General features: G+C 35.2%; 1 protein-coding gene across 3 annotated transcripts in view; it reads right to left on the reverse strand.

The window, feature by feature from the left end:
- The window catches only part of SPATA6 (spermatogenesis associated 6), a 147,512-nt gene that overhangs the window by 27,948 nt on the left and 99,930 nt on the right, over window positions 1-19,634 (reverse strand). The window contains exon 12 of one of the 3 annotated variants that reach the window (XR_008294805.1): window positions 17,851-18,038. The exons of the other annotated variants lie outside the window; for them this stretch is intronic. The gene's annotated coding sequence lies outside the window, so the exon portion shown is untranslated. The remainder of the gene's footprint in view (window positions 1-17,850; window positions 18,039-19,634) is intronic. 3 annotated transcript variants of the gene reach the window in all.

Raw genomic sequence — 19,634 nt, forward strand, 5'->3', positions numbered from 1 at the left:
GCACAAATCCCTTCGTAAAAACATACAGAAATGGTTTTGGGGTTAGATGGAATAATTCATGACAGACAAATACTCATGCTGAAAACTAGAAAAGACAGAAAAAGGGGCTCCTGGGTGGTTCAGTCAGTTAAGCATCCAACTTCGGCTCAGGTCATGATCTCATGGTTAGTGGGTTCGAGCCCCGGGTCAGGCTCTGTGCTGACAGCTATGAGCCTGGAGCCTGCTTCAGATCCTGTGTCTCCCTCTCTCTCTGCCCCTCCCCTGCTTGTGCTCTGTCTCTTTCTCTCTCAAAAATAAACATTAAATTTTTTTTTAAACAAGACAGAAAAAAATAAAAATTTATGTTTTAAGTTATTAGAAAGGTACAGAAAAAAAGAAGGCTAGTGATACATTTCAGAGGAGAGAAACTTTCAAACGTGGACTGATGATCTGCACTTCCATTTTTCTTCAGAGCATTTGCACATCCTGAGCATGGGCTAGATGCTGAGAACCAGGACTTATATTAGATTAGAACAAGGGTCAATGCTGTGATGCAGAAAAACCAATAACATTTTTGATGGTTGTACGAGAGTGGAATGATATAACTAGAGTATTACGAGGCCTTAGATGCACAGTTTCTCAATTATGACATTTATTGATTTATGAAGCTGTGTAAAACTAGAGGGTATGAAGTTAACCCCAAAATATTGGAAAAGTAGAGTGAATGTTCCTACAGTTTCATGGTACTTAAGAGAGAAAGACCGACCAGAGTTAGAGGCCCTAAAACACAAGCAGCAAAAACCCTGGAGATAGTATGAACACTTAAGAACCTGTAACTGTTTTTAAACTGGAAACACTTGACAATCTGGGACTAGCTAGGCTAAAAAAAAAATCTGGTCTTGGTTCAGGCAAAGGCTATTTCTGGGGATGGAGCATCCAGCAGAACTTTTTGTAAATCACATCAAGCTCAAGAAGTAAAATTGAGAACTGGAAGAACCTCAAACACAGAAGTGTCTTGTCACAGTATTTGCCAAATTATGAAGCTATGCCAGGTTGGGAGCAATAAGCTAATCCAAAAATGACTGAAAAGTGAAAGATCCATGCCATACATTTAGATGGTAATTAAAAGACAAATATCAGGGGCGCCTGGGTGGCTCAGTCGGTTGAGTGTCCGACTTCAGCTCAGGTCACGATCTCGCGGTCCATGAGTTCGAGCCCCACATCGGGCTCTGGGCTGATGGCTCAGAGCCTGGAGCCTGCTTCCGATTCTGTGTCTCCCCCTCTCTCTGCCCCTCCCCTGTTCATGCTCTGTCTCTCTCTGTCTCGAAAATAAATAAAAACGTTAAAAAAAAATTAAAAAAAAAAAAGACAAATATCTGTCAGGAAAAAAAACATCATCTATCCTGAGGGCACCTGACTTCTGGGAGGAGCTAGAACCAGTCACAGAGCTGGTGCTGGCAGACAGACATCTTGGTGACTATGTAGAGCTGATGTCACAAACACAGAGATGAGAGGGGACTCAAATACATGAATATTTTCTGATGGTTCCTGGTATGGAAGTACAAGGCACTGAGCCTAAACTTTCTGAAGAAGCAGGACACAAATTGCCTCAGTTTTTTGGTACTGAGAAGACAAAGACCTGAAAAACTCCAACTTGAAAGCACCATAGGCTAATGACCAAAAACAAGGGCTGCTGAAGTGAGATTTAGCAAAAGTTTGATTAAGGATAAACTGAGATTTCCCAAAACATCAATATTGCCTCAACCCAGTTTGATCTCTTTTGAACAAGTTTAGCCCTGATGTTCCCTGCCTAGGAAAGGAAAGAGGGAACCCTCTCATCACCTGGAAAGATCTTAAGTTCTTTTAAAAATTGGGGCACCCTGGGTGGCTTAGTCAATTGAGTGTCCGACTTGGGCTCAGGTCATGATCTCACAGTTTGTGTCTTCGAGCCCCGCGACGGGCTCTGTGCTGACAGCTCAGATCCTGGAACCTGTTTCTGATTCTGTCTCCCTCTCTCTCTGCTCCTCCCCTGCTCACACTCTATCTCTCTGTCTCTTAAAAATAAATAAATGTCAAAAAGATTTTTAAAAATGTCTAGAATTTAATTATGAAATAAATGGTACAGTCACGACAGTACAACTGGTAAGCAAGGGTAAAAAAGACAAAGAAAGCAGATCACAAATATAATCCAGGTACTGGAATTAGGAGATTAAGCACTTTAAAGTAACCTTGATCAGTATGTTCAAGAAAATAGATAAAAAACTGGACAAAATAGACACAAAGGTTAAGGATTTCCAAAAACACTGACATTTATAAAAATTAATCAGAAAGACATTTGATATCTAAACATAAATAGTAGAAATAAAGAATTTAGTAGTTGGGTTTAACAATGTATTGGAAACAGTAGAAGACAAGATCAATGAACTAGAATGTATGTTTCTAGGAAATGTTAATAAAAGAGAAAATAAAATGACAAATACAGAAAGAAGTGCAAGAAACTGAGGGAGATAATCAAAAGGTCTAACAGATGTAACTGGACCAAGAAGTAAGGAATAAAGGTATAGCACATTTGAAGAAATAAAGGGCTAGAATTTCCAAAATTAATTTAAGTCATGAATTTAGATTCAAGAAACTCTGATCAGGGTTAATACATAAACCAAATCTTTCAAAACCAAGGACAAGAGAAAATACTAAAAGAGGCCACAGATAAAAGACATTACTTTCAAGGAAGCAAGAGTAAGACTGACAACAGACTTCTCAAGGAAATAATGGAAGTCGTAAGATAACAAAATGATATTTTTATATTTATTTATTCATTCATTCATTTATTCATTTATTCATTTATTTAGTAGGCGTCATGCCCAGTGTGGAGCCCAATTCAGGGCTTGAACTCACGACCCCGAGATCAACACCTAAGCGGAAATCAAGAGTCAGACGCTTAGCTTCTGAGCCACCCAGGTGCCCCACAAAATGTTATTTTTAAAGTAAGGGAAGAAAAACATCTGCCCACATATACATCTATGCCCAGTGAAGAAAAATCCAACATAGATTTAGTGGATATGTAAATAAACAAATAAGTACTAAAAAGAAGTAAATAAAAATGAGAAAATTCTCCAACAGCAGGCCCATACAAAAAGCCCTAAGGGGAATTCTTAGGGCAAATGGGAAATGATTCAAAATGAAAACAGAATTCAAAACTAAAATGCAACCAAAAAAGGATGAATATGTAGGCAAATGTAAGTGAAGATTTCTATACAAAATAATAGTATCAACGCACTGTGGAATCTAAAATACATATAGATAAAATGTATCACAACAATAACTTTAAAGAAGCAAGGGATTTAAATGGAGTGTAAATGTTCTAAAATTATCAAAAAACTGGTAAAGAAAAATTGTATGAGATTACAATAGAGGATACAAGTATTTAATATATATACATATATTTTGAAGGAATAGTAAGCAAATATATACCCTATGAGTTAAAAGAAGGAGAAAAGGGAATAAAAATATCTTAGTTAAGGGAGACATGCAGGAGTTTTAAAAATAAACATGAACAGATCTATCAGATAGAAAAATAGTAAGATAATGATACAAACCCAACAATATCAGTAATTAAATGATAACATAATAATTAAATGATAAAGGGAAAGACTGACTACTATAAAACCCAACTATAAAAGACACACATCTTCAATATAAGGATACAGAAAGGGTGATTGTAAAAGAGTGAAAAACACCAATTAACATTAACCAAAAGAAAGTTGATAGGACTATAATAATATCAGACTAACTACATTTGAAGGCAAGAAGCTTTCCTAGAGGTAAAGACATTTCACAATAATAATAGGTCAATTAACCAGAACAAAAAACACAATCTAAACCTGTATGCATCCAAAACAGTTTCAGCATATGCAAAGCAAAACCATACTGCATTACCAATTCATACCCTCTGGAATACCTATAATGGGAAAATAAAACCCAGAAAATACAGTGTGTTAACAAGGATGTAGAAAACCAGAACTCTCAACCATACTGAGACACTTTGAAAATGTGTTTCAATACTGGAACACTTTGAAAAACTCTTTGGCAGCATCTTCTACAGAAGAATACACATTCTGTAGGACCCAGCAATTCCATTTTAGGTATATATCCAACAGGAATACATATATATGTTCATCAAGGAACATATACAGTAATGGTGATAGCAGTACTATTAGTATTAGCCTCAAAAAGTAGAATTAACTGATAAATTTTGCTACTCTTATTGGAATACTATAAGGCAAGGGGTGGCAAACTATAAGGACCAAATAGTATTTATGTTCAGCTTTGCAAGTTATGTGCTCTTTTTTTCACAATTACTCCCCTCTGCTGTTGTAGCTTGAGAACAGCCATAAATAATACATAAGTAAATGGGTCTATCTATGTTCCAATTAAACTTTATTTAAAATTTAAAAGTCTGGAATTCACCAGTGGGCCATAGTTTGCTGACTCCTGCTATACAGTAATAAAAATGAAACACATGCATGTCACAAAGATAATAATCAGCCAAAGAGACCAAATATAAAAGAATATATACCATATGATTCCACTTCTGAAATGTTCAAAAACACATAAAACTAGCCTATATGTTGTTAGATATTAGAATAGTAGGTTTCGTAGTGACTGAGAAGAGGCACCAGAGGCATTTCTGGGGGGCTGGTAATGTCATGTCTCTGACCTGGATGCTATTCACCCACGAGGGTTCACTTTTTATTTTTTATTTATTTATTTATTTTTTAGAGATGTATCAGAATTTTATTCCATTTTAAGGCTGAATAATATTCCATTGTTAGGACATTTTTTGATTATTCTTTTTTTTTCAATATATGAAATTTATTGTCAAATTGGTTTCCATACAACACCCAGTGCTCATCTCAAAAGATGCCCTCTTCAATACCCATCATCCACCCTTCCCTGCCTCCCACCCCCCATCAACCCTCAGTTTGTTCTCAGTTTTTAAGAGTCTCTTATGCTTTGGCTTTCTCCCACTCAAACCTCTTTTTCTTTTTTCCTTCCCCTCCCCCATGGATTTCTGTTAAGTTTCTCAGGGTCCACATAAGAGTGAAAACATATGGTATCTGTCTTTCTCTGTATGGCTTATTTCACTTAGCATAACACTCTCCAGTTCCATCCACGTTGCTACAAAGGGCCATATTTCATTCTTTCTCATTGCCACGTAGTACTCCATTGTGTTTTTTAAAGACTCACTGTGCCACAAAACTTAGAATTAAAGTACATTATACTGAAATAAAATTTTAAAAATTACCTAGAAGAGCAGTACTAAAAAATCCATGGGAAACATCTGCAACAAAATTAAGGGACAAGATATTCCCATGAACCCAAAATATCAGGAGACATGCATAGATCTCCAGTAGATAATAGAGATGGTAACACCATCTGTTGAAATCAGAGGAAAGCATTGAGGCATCTGATAAACCAAATAACTTCAAAGTAACAAAACGGAGTATTCACTCAAAAGGCTGGTGGGCCAATTTAAGAACAGAAACTGAAATTGGAAGAGGTTTTCTCACTTTCATAGTGATGAGTACAAAGGATTTACAATAAATTCTGAAGGAGCTGGAGCAGTGAGATCCATTAACTCTCAAAACTAACACTCCAAAGTCACCTTCCAAGATAAAACTTTACATTGAGTATAAACATTTGGAAAAAGAATACACATTGAACAGGGGAATAAAAGCAAAGGAAAGAAAAATTCTATATAAAAGTTGGGAAGAAAAAGAAAGCCAGGAAATCTCAGAAACTAAGCTGCCATGCTTATTCTAGAATAAATGATGAGACAGAAAAAAGAGCTCTCAAACTACATATTTAGAAAAGTTAATCTAAATCATGTATCTCTTTCTAAAAGTTCAAAATAATAATTATAAATGGTTTAAATTTCATAAAAAGCTTTAAGGGGGGTGGGGGGAGGCCAAATAAGATGCCCTCAATGAAAACATGCCAGAAGACATGTTCACAAAACAGATGGCAGGCAAATGTATTACCTGTATCCTCATAACTTGACAATTTGTCTTCCCAAGAGTAAATGATCTTATGAGAGAAAAAGACAGAAGCTTCAATGTCTTTTTGATCTAGCCTCAGAAGTCATACACTGTTATTTTTGCAACAGTCTATTGTTTACACAGATTAGCCCCATTCATGTGTGGTGGGAGGTAACTACACAGGGGTGGGAATACTAGTAGGCAAAAAATCACTGGTAGCCATCTAAAAGGTTTATTATAACCCAGAAGTAAAAGAACAAAGCTAAAAGTCCTTAAAAATAGTATATTTTAAGAAATCAGAAAAAAAAATTTAATGAGATGATAAAAGTCAGAAAAATAAGAAATTAAAGAGAAATAAGTTTGGAAAGGAAAAGTAAACTAGAAGATATATAAAAGTGAATGAATAATAATGTCATAAGAGAAAATGATGAAAAGGAAAAAATCATTTGATTTTAAGAAAAATAAAAGTATGAAAAGAATTTGAGACAGGGAAAAATACATATCATTTGCAAATAAGATCCAACATACATATAATGGAAGTTCCAGAAAGAAAGAAAGGAAGGAAGGAAGGAAGGAAGGAAGGAAGGAAGGAAGGAAGGAAGGAAGGAAGGAAAGAAAGAAAGAAAGAAAGAAAGAAAGAAAGAAAGAAAGAAAGAAAGAAAGAGAAAGAAAGAAAGAAAAAGAAAGAGGAGGAGAGGAGAGGATACAGGACAGGAGAAGGAAACAGAATATATACAAAAAGTTATCATTTAAGAGAATATTCATAAAAATATTGAAAATATAACAAAAGACACATGATGTACAATGGAAAAAACTCAATCCAGAATAATCAACACCATCATGTATGCTGCTATTATTACTAACTTTAAAAATGAAGGGAAAAAAAAACCCCTGAATTTCCAGGCTAAAAAACCAAGTCACTCACAAAGGAAAGAAAATTGGATTTTAAGTAGATTTGGAAAACAAGATTCTGTATCACAATCAAGTAACATATTTATAATAAAGAAAATGTAAGCCAAGGATTTTTATATCTAGCCAAAGTAACTTTGAGGCATAAAGACTACAAACAAAATATTATCATGCAACTCAGGTGACATTTATCCCATGAGCCTTTCCTTAGTAATCTATTAGAGAATGAGTTTCAGACAACTAATTGGAGAAGACACTGCCATAAAAGAGTAAACATTAAGTATTTAGATGTAGAACTCTAAATGAAATATATAAAGGAGAGAATATAGTATATAATGGAATATATATATAATATAATGGAATGTGCTCTGAAAATGTAGATGAGTACAGTTGTGAAAAAGTGGAAAGCAGAAAATGTGGAAGGCATATGTAAAAAAATTCTTTAACTGTCTTCAATAATTATATCTTTGATGGTAATTTGCTATTTTTGTTCTGAGATCATTTTGTTAACAAAGTAAATAAGGACTTGGGTTAGATTCTAATTTTATTACCTTTAATGCATCTGAATTCATGACTCCAGGATTCCGGGATAAAGTCTAAATATCTTAGCCTGCCATTCCATGATTTGGCCCAACAAGGACCTTCTGCTCTACCTGGATTATTCCTTACAATTTCCACATGGAGTTTTGTCTAAAAACATGCATTTCTGTACAGGACAGCCTGATAAGATTAAGTTACATTTACTCTTATTTTTTACTCTTATTTCTGCTATTTAAAGCATCTAGGCATTGGAATGGCTACACAGAGTGAGCAAGTGAGAGAGAATATGAATGAATCAGGAATTATGTGCCTGATGATGAAAGACATAGCATGACTCCACCTTTGCTTATATTTAAAAGGGATTTTTAAATAACTACATATTGTCATTTGTACTCAATGTGGCAATCACTGTGTTTAATTGTAATGTTTACTTTATTCAATGTACCTACTGATGTGGTTGGGTATTAATTTACTGTTTTCTATTTATCGTACCTATCCTATATTCTGTGTTTCCCTCTAGTACCTTATTTCTGTCAAAAGGCACTAGAGTCTGGAATTTTTAGATACACTAGCAAAAGGACTGGGGTCTTTGTTGAAGTGATCTTACATTTTCTTGAATAAATGTGAAAATCAAAATGGTGGGTGTTTGCTACCTTTTTAACTAGATTTTATTTTCAACTGAATCTTTCCTGATTAGACTTTCATTAGCTTGTTTGAAATAAGTTCTCTTAATTTTTTAATGATTACCAAACTTCCAACACATTATGTTTTACCTCTCCTCTGTACTAATCAAATGTTTAGTGATTCATAAAGGACTTTTTCATGGTCTCAGAAGAGGTTGATATTTAAATAAAATCTTTGTGAAGTAAAAAAACAAAAAAACATCCTTTTTTTGTAAATTGTAAAATTCTTTGTGAAGTAAAAAAATAAAATTTAAAAACCCTGATATTTACTTTTAAGATGGTATATCTTTGTCTATGAGTATCCTTCAAGTAGGACCAAACTGTGTTTTGATCTGACCTGTGTCCAGAGTGTGGCCACAATGTCTACGTCTAGTATGTTGGTGTTTATTTGTTTCTGAACATGTATTCTGTTGACAGATCTTATATTTGCATATTTTACATGTTTATGTTTGGGCATATTATCGAACTAATGTGTGTCAGATTGTATTCTGTGTGTTTATTTCTGTAGATCTTAGTGGTTAAGGTCAAAGACTATTACTATTAATCTAGATTCAAATCTCGGTTCCAATCATCTTAAATGGCTACATGACCTTATACAAGTCACTCAACTTTTCTGAGCCTCAGCTCATCTTTAAGATAGTAATTACTTTGTAAGATTATTGTGATGATAAAATGGAATAACACATACAGAGTGCCTGGGACGTAGTGAACATTTAATAAACAGTTATTCCTATGTAATCAATTTATTTCTCTCTGGAAGAACAATGGCATTATTTATTTATGCTTTTTATTCTTATACTTAATCATATACTGTGCCACAGGTTTTTTTACTTTTATATTTATTTATTGGTTTATTAAATAATCATTGGATTATATAAGTTCCTTATGGGCAGGAAATCTGATTTCATGAAAAAGACCCCCAGTGCTGTGCATAGTGCCAGACACACAGCATGCCGGTATTTGGTGGAAAAGCTCGATTATACCATATGAATTAACACAGGCGGAAAAATATGACTAATTTTAAGAGCTTGTGTTCAGGCCACTCTTAGTGTAAAGCAATTTAAGATATTGACATTAGTGCCCAGTTTAAGCCAACATGAGCAACTTTACTGCATATATATTGTTTTTGTTTAAAGGCATTAGGAAGCTGCTTAAACAGTGGTATGAACAGTGCCACTAGTACTTCTGAGAGAAGAGGTGAACTGAAGGTCTGCAGCTCTGCAGCTGGTGTTTTCCTGGGGGCATTTGTGTTCTGAGCATAGAACAAAAATGTTGGGAATCGATGCTTTGTTCAACCACAGGTCCACTCCTGGAGCACAAAGAAACCAGCAGGATTTTGGCAGTCTTACTATGCTAGATGTACAAAACTAAAAGCCTGAGAGGCCAAAATCCATTGAGACATGATGGGTGCAAAACCAAGCTAACTGTTCCCTCAAGACACTAGCAGAATGTGTGAAACAGTGCAGGATAAAAGGACAAAAAGCTAAGCAGAAAGTGTTTGAAAAGCAGAAGAGATTTTCTGCTGTCTTGCCTAAGAAGAATTATACATAGTACCCTTTGAGAGGGAAGGGCCTATAATCACACTAGTTCTCAGTTAAAAGCCCGAAGAGCTGAAATTAAGAACTTAAAACAATTGACCCTTCAACATGGGTTTGAGCTGTGTTAGGTCCACTTATAATAAAGATTTTTTACAGTACTGTAAGTCTATTTTCTCTTCCTTATGATTTTTTGTTTGTTTGTTTTCTTAGTTAAGTTTCAGGGGAGTCAAAAAAGTTATATGTAGATTTCTGACTGTGTGAAGGGGGTGTGGTGCCTCTAACCCCCACATTGTTCAAGGATCAACCATAGTTTAACTTTTTATTTTTGAATATTTAGATATACAAAACAGTTGAAAGATAAAAGAGTTCTTATACACAGGAACTTCACCCCTCACCCAGGTTGTCTTAATGTTCACATCTTATGTAACCACCATTCATTTTGCAAAACTAAGACATTAACATTGGTACAGTAATTATCTAAACTGAAATTTTATTTGCATTGCACCAGTTTTACCAGTGATGCACTTCTGTTCCAGGATCCAATACAGGATATCATGTTGCTTTTAGTCATTATTTCTCTATACTCTCTTCTAATCTGTGACAAGTTTCTGTCCTTCCTCGTTTCTTATGACCTTGACAGTTTGGAAGAGTACTGGTCAGGAATTTTGTAGGAAGTTTCTCAATTTGATTTTGTCTGATGTTTTTTCATGTTTAGGCCAGGGTTATGGGTTTTGAGGAACAACCCTTCACATTACCTGATATCAAGGAATACAGGATATCAGCATGAGTTAATGATTACTGATGTTAAACTCGATCACTTTGTAAAGGCGGTGTCTTCCAGATATCTCCAAGTTACACTTTCTTTCTATTTTAAAAACAAATCATTAAGTTTAGCCCACCCTCAAAGGAAGAGGAATTAAGCTCCACCTCCTGGAGGGGGCAGTATCCTCAATTATTATTTACAAATCTTCTGTAAGGAAGATGTGTCCATTTTCATCCTTGGTCATTCATTGTTTCGCTTATGTCAATATATACTCATGGATATTTATTTTATTCTTTGGGTCATAATCCAAATATTGGCATTTATTTTGTTGCTCAAATTATTCTGACAACAGCCACAGGGACTTAAGACTGGCTCCTGTGTTCTTTTTATATGCCCCTATTCTCCTCACTCACTCCCCTCAGCCTTTTCTTTTTTAAGCAATTCCTCACTTCCCATACTACAAGATGTTCCATCCTAATCTTGTGTTTTCCCTGTCCTAGCCCCAGAATCAGCTATTTCTCTAAGAGCCCTGATAACTTTTATTGAGTGTAGGTATTTAGAAACCAAGATCTGGAAGCTGGGTGTGCTCACTGCTATTGGATTGTCACTCCTTTTAGGCCCTTTTGGAGGGCAAAACTAGGAACCATGGATGTGTATTAACCCAAATATACAATCAGCTCTGTATGTCTGAACCAATCTCTCTATACATATTAAAATAAACATGAATTAAACTGTTATTTTAGACAACAAATAACATCATGCAGTTCATTCCACCCCTCACCCACCTTGTTTCTTTGTCACTTATTTTCTGACACTGAAAAACCTGGCTGTCTTTATCTATGATATATTTACTTACTTGTCCAACTCTCATATATATATGTAAAGTCTTTTCATAATTGCTAATCCAATACCCTGTATAAAACACACTTATCTAGTAAAATGGGGGTTAGCAAACTTCAACTCCTAGGCTAATTCTGACCCTTTGTCTGTTTTGGTAAGGCCTTAAGATAAAAGTAATTTTTACCTTTAAAAATTTTTTTTAAATGTAAATCCAAGTTAGTTAACATATAGTGTAATAATGGTTTCAGGAGAAGAATTTAGTGGTTCATCACTTACATATAATACCTAATGCTCATCCCAACAAGTGCCCTCCTTAATGCCCATTACCCATTTAGCCCATACCCCTACCCAACACCCTTCCAGCAACCTTCAGTTTGTTCTCTGTATTTAAGTCTCTTATGGTTTGCCTCCCTCTTTTTATCTTATTCTTCCTTCCCTTCCCCTATGTTCATCTTGTTTCTTAAATTCCACATGAATGAAATCATACGATATCTATCTTTCTCCAACTGACTTTTTTCACTTAACGTAATACATTCTAGTTCCATCCAGGTTGTTGCAGATGGCAAGATTTCATTCTTTTTGATCGCTGAGTAATAGGCCGTTGTATATATACACCAAATCTTCATCCACTCATCAGTTGATGGACATTTGGGCTCTTTGCATTATTTGACTATTATTGATAGTGCTGCTATAAACATTGGGGTGCATGTGCCCCTTTGAATCAGCACTCCTGTATCCTTTGGACAAATTCCTAGTAGTGCAATTGCTAGATAACAGGGTAGTTCTATTTAATTTTTTGAGGAACCTCCATACTATTCTCCAGAGTGGCTGCAGCAGTTTGCATTCCTACCAGCAGTGCAAAAAGTATTTCCTTTTCTCCACATCCCTGCCAATACCTATTGTTTCCTGAATTGTTCATTTTAGCCACGCTGACAGGTGTGAGGTGGTATCTCACTGTGATTTTGATTTGTATTTCCCTGATGATGAGTGATGTCAACACATTTTCATGTGTCTGTCTGCCATATGGATGTCTTCTTTGTCTGTTCATGTCTTCTGCCCATTGCTTCACTGGATTATTTGTTTTTTGGGTGTTGAGTTGGATAAGTTCTTTATAGATCTTCAATATTAACTCTTTATCCAATGTCACTTGCAAATATTGTCTCCCATTCTGTTGGTTGCATTTTAGTTGATTATTTCCTTCACTATGCAGAAGACTTCAATCTTGATGAAGTCCCAATAGTTAATGCTTGCTTTTGTTTCCCTTGCCTCTGGAGACATGTCTAATAAGAAGATGCTGTGGCCGAGGTCACAGAGGTCGTTGCCTGTTTTCCCCTCTAGGATTTTGATGGTTTCCTGTCTTAAATTTAGGTCTTTCATCCATTTTGAGTTTATTTTTGTGTATGGTATAAGAAAGTGGCCCAGGTTCATTCTTCTGCATGTTGCTGTCCAGTTTTCCTAACACCATTTACTAAATAGATTGTCTTTTTTCCACTGGATATACTTTCCTGCTTTGTCAAAGATTAGTTGGCCATACATTTATGGGTCCATTTCCGGGTTCTCTATTCTGTTCCATTCATCTATGTGTCTTTTCTTATGCCAGTACCATACTGTCTTGATGATTACAGCTTTGTAATACAGCTTGAAGTCTGGAATTGTGATGCCTCCAGCTTTGGTTTTCTTTTTAAACACTACGTTGGCTATTCAGGGTCTTTTCTGGCCCCATACAAATTTTAGAATTTTTGTGCTAGCCTGTGAAGAATGCTGGTGCTATTTTTATAGAGATTGCATTGAATGTGTACATTGCTTTGGGTAGTATTGACATTTTAACAGTATTTGTTCTTCCGATCCATAAGCATGGAATGTCTTTCCATTTCTTTATGTCTTCTTCAATTTCTTTCATAAGCTTTATATAGTTTTGAGTACAGATCTTTTACCTCTTTGGTTAGGCTTATTCCTAGGTTATTTTATTTTATTTTTTTTTAAAAAGGTTTTTTTAACGTTTATTTATTATTGAGAGACAGAAAGAGACAGAGCATGAGCATGGGAAGGGCAGAGAGAGGAGACACAGAATCTGAAGGAGGCTCCAGGCTCTGAGCTGTCAGCACAGAGCCCAACATGGGGCTCAAACCCAACAAACCCCAAGATCATGACCTGAGCCAAAGTCAGATGCTTAACCAACTGAGCCACCCAGGTGCCCCTCCTAGGTTATTTTATGGTTTTTTTGGTGCAACTGTAAATGGGACCAATTCCTTGATTTCTCTTGCTGCTGCTTAATTACTGGTGTATATAAATGCAACCGATTTCTGTACACTGATTTTATATCCTGCAACTTTGCTGAATTCATGTATCAGTTCTAACAATTTTTGGTGTAGTCTTTTGGGTTTTCCATGTAGATTATCATGTTGTCTGGGGAAGAGTGAAAGTTTGACTTCTTCCTGGCCAGTCTGTATGCCTTTTATTTCTTTTTGTTGTCTGATTGCTGAGGCCAGGACTTCCCTAACTATGTTGAACAACACTGGTGAGAGTAGACAACCCTGTCGTGTTCCTGACCTTAGCAGGAAAGCTCTCAGTTTTTCCCCATTGAGGGTGATATTAGCTGTCAGTATTTTGTATATGGCCCTTATGATCTAGAGGTATATTCCTTCTATCCCTACTTTCTTAATTTTTACCTTTTTAAATGGGAGGGGGAGAGGTTTCATGAATATCATATGAAATTCAAATTTTAGTGCACATGGATAAAGTTTTACTGAAATACAGACACATTCACCTGTTTACCTATTGCCTATGTGTGCTTTAGTGCTACAACAGCAGAACTGAGTTGTGTGACAGGGACCCTATGGTACCAAAAATATTTACTCTCTGGCTCTTTGCAGAAAATGTCTGCAAATCCCTGCAAAAGAATATAGTAATTAGTTCTTTTTATCTGTAGCCTCACAGCTTTTTTTTTTTTTCAACGTTTATTTATTTTTGGGACAGAGAGAGACAGAGCATGAACGGGGGAGGGGCAGAGAGAGAGGGAGACACAGAATCGGAATCAGGCTCCAGGCTCTGAGCCATCAGCCCAGAGCCTGATGCGGGCCTCGAACTCACGGATCGCGAGATCGTGACCTGGCTGAAGTCGGATGCTTAACCGACTGCGCCACCCAGGCGCCCAACAGCTTTTTTATTTAGCAAACTGAATTTAAGACTCTCCATGTTGTTGTATGAATTTATAGCTCACTCTTTTTTATTGCTGAGTTATATTCCCCATTGAGTGGCTGTACCATAGTTTGTTCATCATTTGCTTTTGAGGAGCATATAGATTGTTTCTAATTTGGGATAATTATGAATAAATTTTCTATAAACATTCGCATATAGGTCTTTGTGTGAATGTAAGTTTTCAGTTAATTTGGGTAAATACTTTAAAGTAGGATTGCTAGGTCATATAAGTGTATTTAACCTTATACAAAACTGCCAAACTATCCTGTAGCTGTATCATTGGGCATTCCCACTAGCACTGAATGAGAATTCCTGTTGCTCCATATCCTTGACAGCATTTACTAGTCTAAGTTTTTTTGGGTTTTTGCTTCAGTTTAACAATTCTAATTATTAAACTGCAGGTATCTCACTGCAGTTTTAATTTGCATTTTAAATAATGTTTAAAAAACTTATTTTGAGAGAAAGAGGGCACATTAGTGGGGAAAGGGCAGAGAGAGAGGGGGAGAATCCAAGCTGACAGTGCAGAGCCCAATCTGGGGCTCGATCCCATGAACTGAGAGATAATGACCAGAGATGAAACCAAAAGTCCAAAACATAACCTACTGAGCCACCCAGGCACCCTTTAATTTGTATTTCTATGACTATCGAGCATCTTTTCATATGTTTATTTAGTGAAATGTATGTTCAGATATATTGACCATTTTAAATTGAGTTCTTTATTTTCTTATTACGGAGTTTGAAGAAGATTTTTTTTTTTTTAATTCTGGATGCAAGTCCTTAATCATAGATGTGATTTGAAAATATTTTCATCTAGACTGTGGCTTGTCATTCTATTCTCTTTAACAGTACTTTCACAGACCAAACATTTTTAATTTTAATGAAGTTTAATTTATCAATTTTTTTAATGGGTGTGTTTGGAGTCATATCTTAAAAGTAATTTCCAAATATGAATAATTAGATTTTCTACCATGTTTTAGGTTTCTGATCTATTTTCAAATGTGTATTTTTATAATCCAGAACCACGCATTGAAAAGACAACAAATGCAAAGTCTCTGTTTTACTGACTTTGCACTTTTACCAAAACTCAGTTGACAATATTTATGCGGATCTTCTTCTGGCGTATGTATTCTGTTCTTTTGACATGTGTGTCTACTATTTAGTCAATACCATACTGTCTTCACTGTTGTGCTTTACAGTAAGTCTTTTTAAAAAAATTTTTTAATGTTTTTTTTTTTTCCCCAAGAGAGACAGAGCATGAGCAGGGGAGGGGCAGAAAGAGAGGGAGACACAGAATCTGAAGCAGACTCCAGGCTCTGAGCTGTCAGCACAAAGCCCAACGCAAGGCTCAAATTCACAAACTGTGAGATCATGACCTGAGTTGAAGTCTAATGCTCAACCAACTGAGCCACCCAGGCGCCCCTGCTTTACAGTAAGTCTTAGAATTAGGTAGTGGGTCCTCCAATTTTGTTCTTCAGAACTGTTTTTGGTTTTTCAATTTCCTTTGCCCTTCTATACACAATTTAGAATCAGCTTGTCAATTTCTATTAAAAAGTTTGATAGGGTTTTGATTATGATTGAACTGAATCCAGAGATCAAATTGAGGAAAACTGACATCTTCATTTTGAGTTCTCCAATCTGTGAACATGGGCTATATCTCCACTTAGTTCTATCTTCTTTGATTGCTGTCAACAGCATTATGTAGTTTTCAGAATGCAAACACTGAACATATTTTGCTAGAATTATACATAAACACTTGAATTTTAATGCTATTGTAAGTGGTATGGATTTTCTAATTTAAAATACCAATTATTCATTGCTAGTATATAGGGAAAAATGGGCTTTCTTTCTATTTTGTGATCTTGCTAAACTTACTTTTTAATTCTGGGAGCTTTCCTGGAGATCCTGTGGAATTTCCTGCAAAACCATATCCTCTGCAAACATAAGGTTTTTTTTCTTACTTTCCAACCTATATCCATTTCATTTCCTTTTCCTTCCTGCATTGTCTAAGACTCCCATTATGATGTTAAATGAATGGTAAGAGAGGGCATCCTTGTTTCTGAATTTAGGGGAAAATATTCCGTCTTTCATCCATAAGCATAACGTTAGTTGTAGGTTTTCAAAGATGCTCTTTATTAGGTTGAGGAAGTTCCCTTCTACCTCAACTTTACTGAGACTTTTTATCAAGAACAGAGCTGGATTTTGTTGGATACTTTTTCTGTGCTTATTGAAATGACATACAGAAGAAATAAGCTTTTTCTTATCTACCCTGTCAATAGGATGAATTTATATTGCATTTCTAGAATGAGACCACTTGATTACGATGTACTTTCATTTTTATATACTGCTAGATTTGATCTGCTAATACGTTGTTGAGGATTTCTGCATATATGTTCATGAAGATTTTGGTCCATATTTTTCTTTTCTTATTATGTCATTGACACTAGGGTAAATGTTGACCTCATAAAATGACTTAGGAAGTTTTCCTCCTTCTACTTTCTGTCTCATAAGACTAGTATTATGTTTTCCTTAAAGGTTTGGTAGAATTCACCAGAGAAACCACCTGGGCCTGGTGTTTTCTTTTATGTAAGATTCTTAACTTCAAATTCAATTTATTTAATAGATATATAACTATTGAGATTATCTATTTCTTCTTGAGTTAGTTTTGGTATTTTATGCCTCTCAAAAAATTCTTGAAAGTTAATGTCTTTCAAAAAGTTTCAAATAGTTTTAACATCAATGTAACCACAGAAGACAGGATTACCAAACTAGAGGATGTTTCTTTTTTTTTAATTTTTTTTAATGTTTGTTTATGTTTGAGAGACAGAGAGAGACAGAGTGTGAGCAGGTGAGGGGCAGAGAGAGAGGGAGACACAGAATCTGAAGCAGGCTCCAGGCTCCAAGCTGTCAGCACAGAGCCCGACACGGGGCTCAGACTCACGAACTGTGAGATCATGACATGAGCGAAGTCGGACGTTTAACCAACTGAGCCACCCAGATGCCCCACTAGAGGACATTTCTAAAGAAAATATCAAACTAGAGAGAGAGAGAGGAAAAGAAAAAAGAATTAAAAATATCAAAATAAGCATAAGATATATATGAGATACAGTCTAAAAATCTTATATAACTGGGAGTCCAGAGGAACGGGAAACAGATAATGGGGCAGAAGCAATGTTGAAAGAAATAATGGCTACAGGTTTTCTAAAACTGATGAAAAATATCAACCTACAAATTTAGGAAGCTCTGAAAACTTAACATAGATTAACCCAAGAATACCACATCTAGGTATATAATGGTAAAATTACTACACACAAAGTGGAAGAGTGAATTTTAAATATAACGGGAGTAGGAGGAGAAATACCTACATTACTTCAAAAGCGTAGGAGCTGACTTTTCAAGACATAAAAGAAGCCAGATGATGATGGAATAGCTTCTTTAAAATGACAAAGAGGGTTGCCTGGGTGGCTCAGTGGGTTTGGATCCTGGAGCCTGCTTTGGATTCTGTGTCTCCCTGTCTCTCTCTTTGCCTCTCCCCCACTCACGCTGTCTCTCTCTGAAAAATAAATGTTAAAAAAATAAATAAATAAAAGAGAAGAAAATAACTACCAACCTAGAGTTTTAGATCCAGTAAAACCATCCCACATAAAAGTGAAAACAAGATGTTTTCAAACAAAATCAGAATTCACAGCCAGAAGAATGTCATGAAAGAAGTATTAAAGGACGCTCTTCAGGCAGAAGGAAAATGACTCTAGAATCCATATGGGAACATGGAATTGCAGGAAAGAATGAAGAATAATAGAACAGATAAATAAGTGATTAGTATGAATAAACATCATATAAACAAAATTAATTTCTTGTGTGTTTTATACATGTAGAATTAAAGTACAAAATTAAAATGCAAAAATATGAAAAAAAGGGGACGGGTTAAATGTTTTTAGGCCCCAATACTGGTAGGGAGGTCAACAAAAAATAATTTGTCAAGTGTGCAAGCTGAAATCTCCAGGGCAGCCAATAATAGAAGAGTTAGAAAATGAATTAACAAGTTAATAAAAAGGAAAATAAGTTATAAAAATGCTTGCTAATTCCAACCAAAGACAATCAATCTACATAAAAATCCTAGATTTTAATTCTTCAAAAACAAAAACAAAACGTGCTACTCACAATATATATACTTTAAATACAATGATAAAAAGAAAAAAAGAAAAAAATATATACCATTCATAGACTAGCCAAAATAAAGCCATTCTAACTATACAAATATCAGATAAAACGTACTACCCTCAAGCAAGGAGAAGAATAGGGGCATTCACAATAAAAGGCTCATATCACAGTCTGAAGTCTATATCCAACCAATGACACAGCTTCAAAATATATAAAATTAATAAAACTAGAAAGAAATGTGGAGGCTTAAACCTTTCTTGGGATTTGAGATCTATCTACCATGATACAGAAAAAATAATTTTAACCAGAACATACATTTAAATGTGAAAAAAAAAACCAAAAACCCATTAGAGGAAAACATAGGAGAAAGTCTCAAAGTACACAAAATTTCTAAAAATGCTGATCAACAAATTAAAAATAATGAAATAGATTCATTAGGATCAAGAATTTTTTTCATCAAAGATGTCACTAAGACAATAAAAATATGAGGCATAGAGTGAGAAAAGACAATTACAAAATATATATCTAAGAATTCATATCAAGGATCTATGTGGAACTCTGAACAAAAAACCAAAAGGAGACAATTCAGTACAAAAATTCACAAATAACCTGAACAAGCATTCACAAAAGAGAATATCCAATGGCCAATAAACATATACATTAGTCATCAGGAAATAGCAAATTAATACCATTATATGATAAACTACCTCTTACCAAATGCCAAAAGGAAAACTCACATAAGCACATACACACACACACATCAATCAAGTAGCAGTGAGGATGTGCAGCAAGTACAACTCTCACACACAAGTAGTTAAAATCACTTGAAAAATTCTTTTGACAGCACCTTCTAGGGCTGAGTGTACACATAGCCCATGATTGGGCAATTCCAAATAAGAATACATACTCAATACAATGATACCTCCATTGCATCATTGTATTCTATATACGCATCAAGGTATACATACAATGCTTATAGCAGCTTTAT

This window comes from Acinonyx jubatus, chromosome C1, assembly GCF_027475565.1.
Source record: "Acinonyx jubatus isolate Ajub_Pintada_27869175 chromosome C1, VMU_Ajub_asm_v1.0, whole genome shotgun sequence".
NCBI classification, from domain to species: Eukaryota; Metazoa; Chordata; class Mammalia; order Carnivora; family Felidae; genus Acinonyx; species Acinonyx jubatus.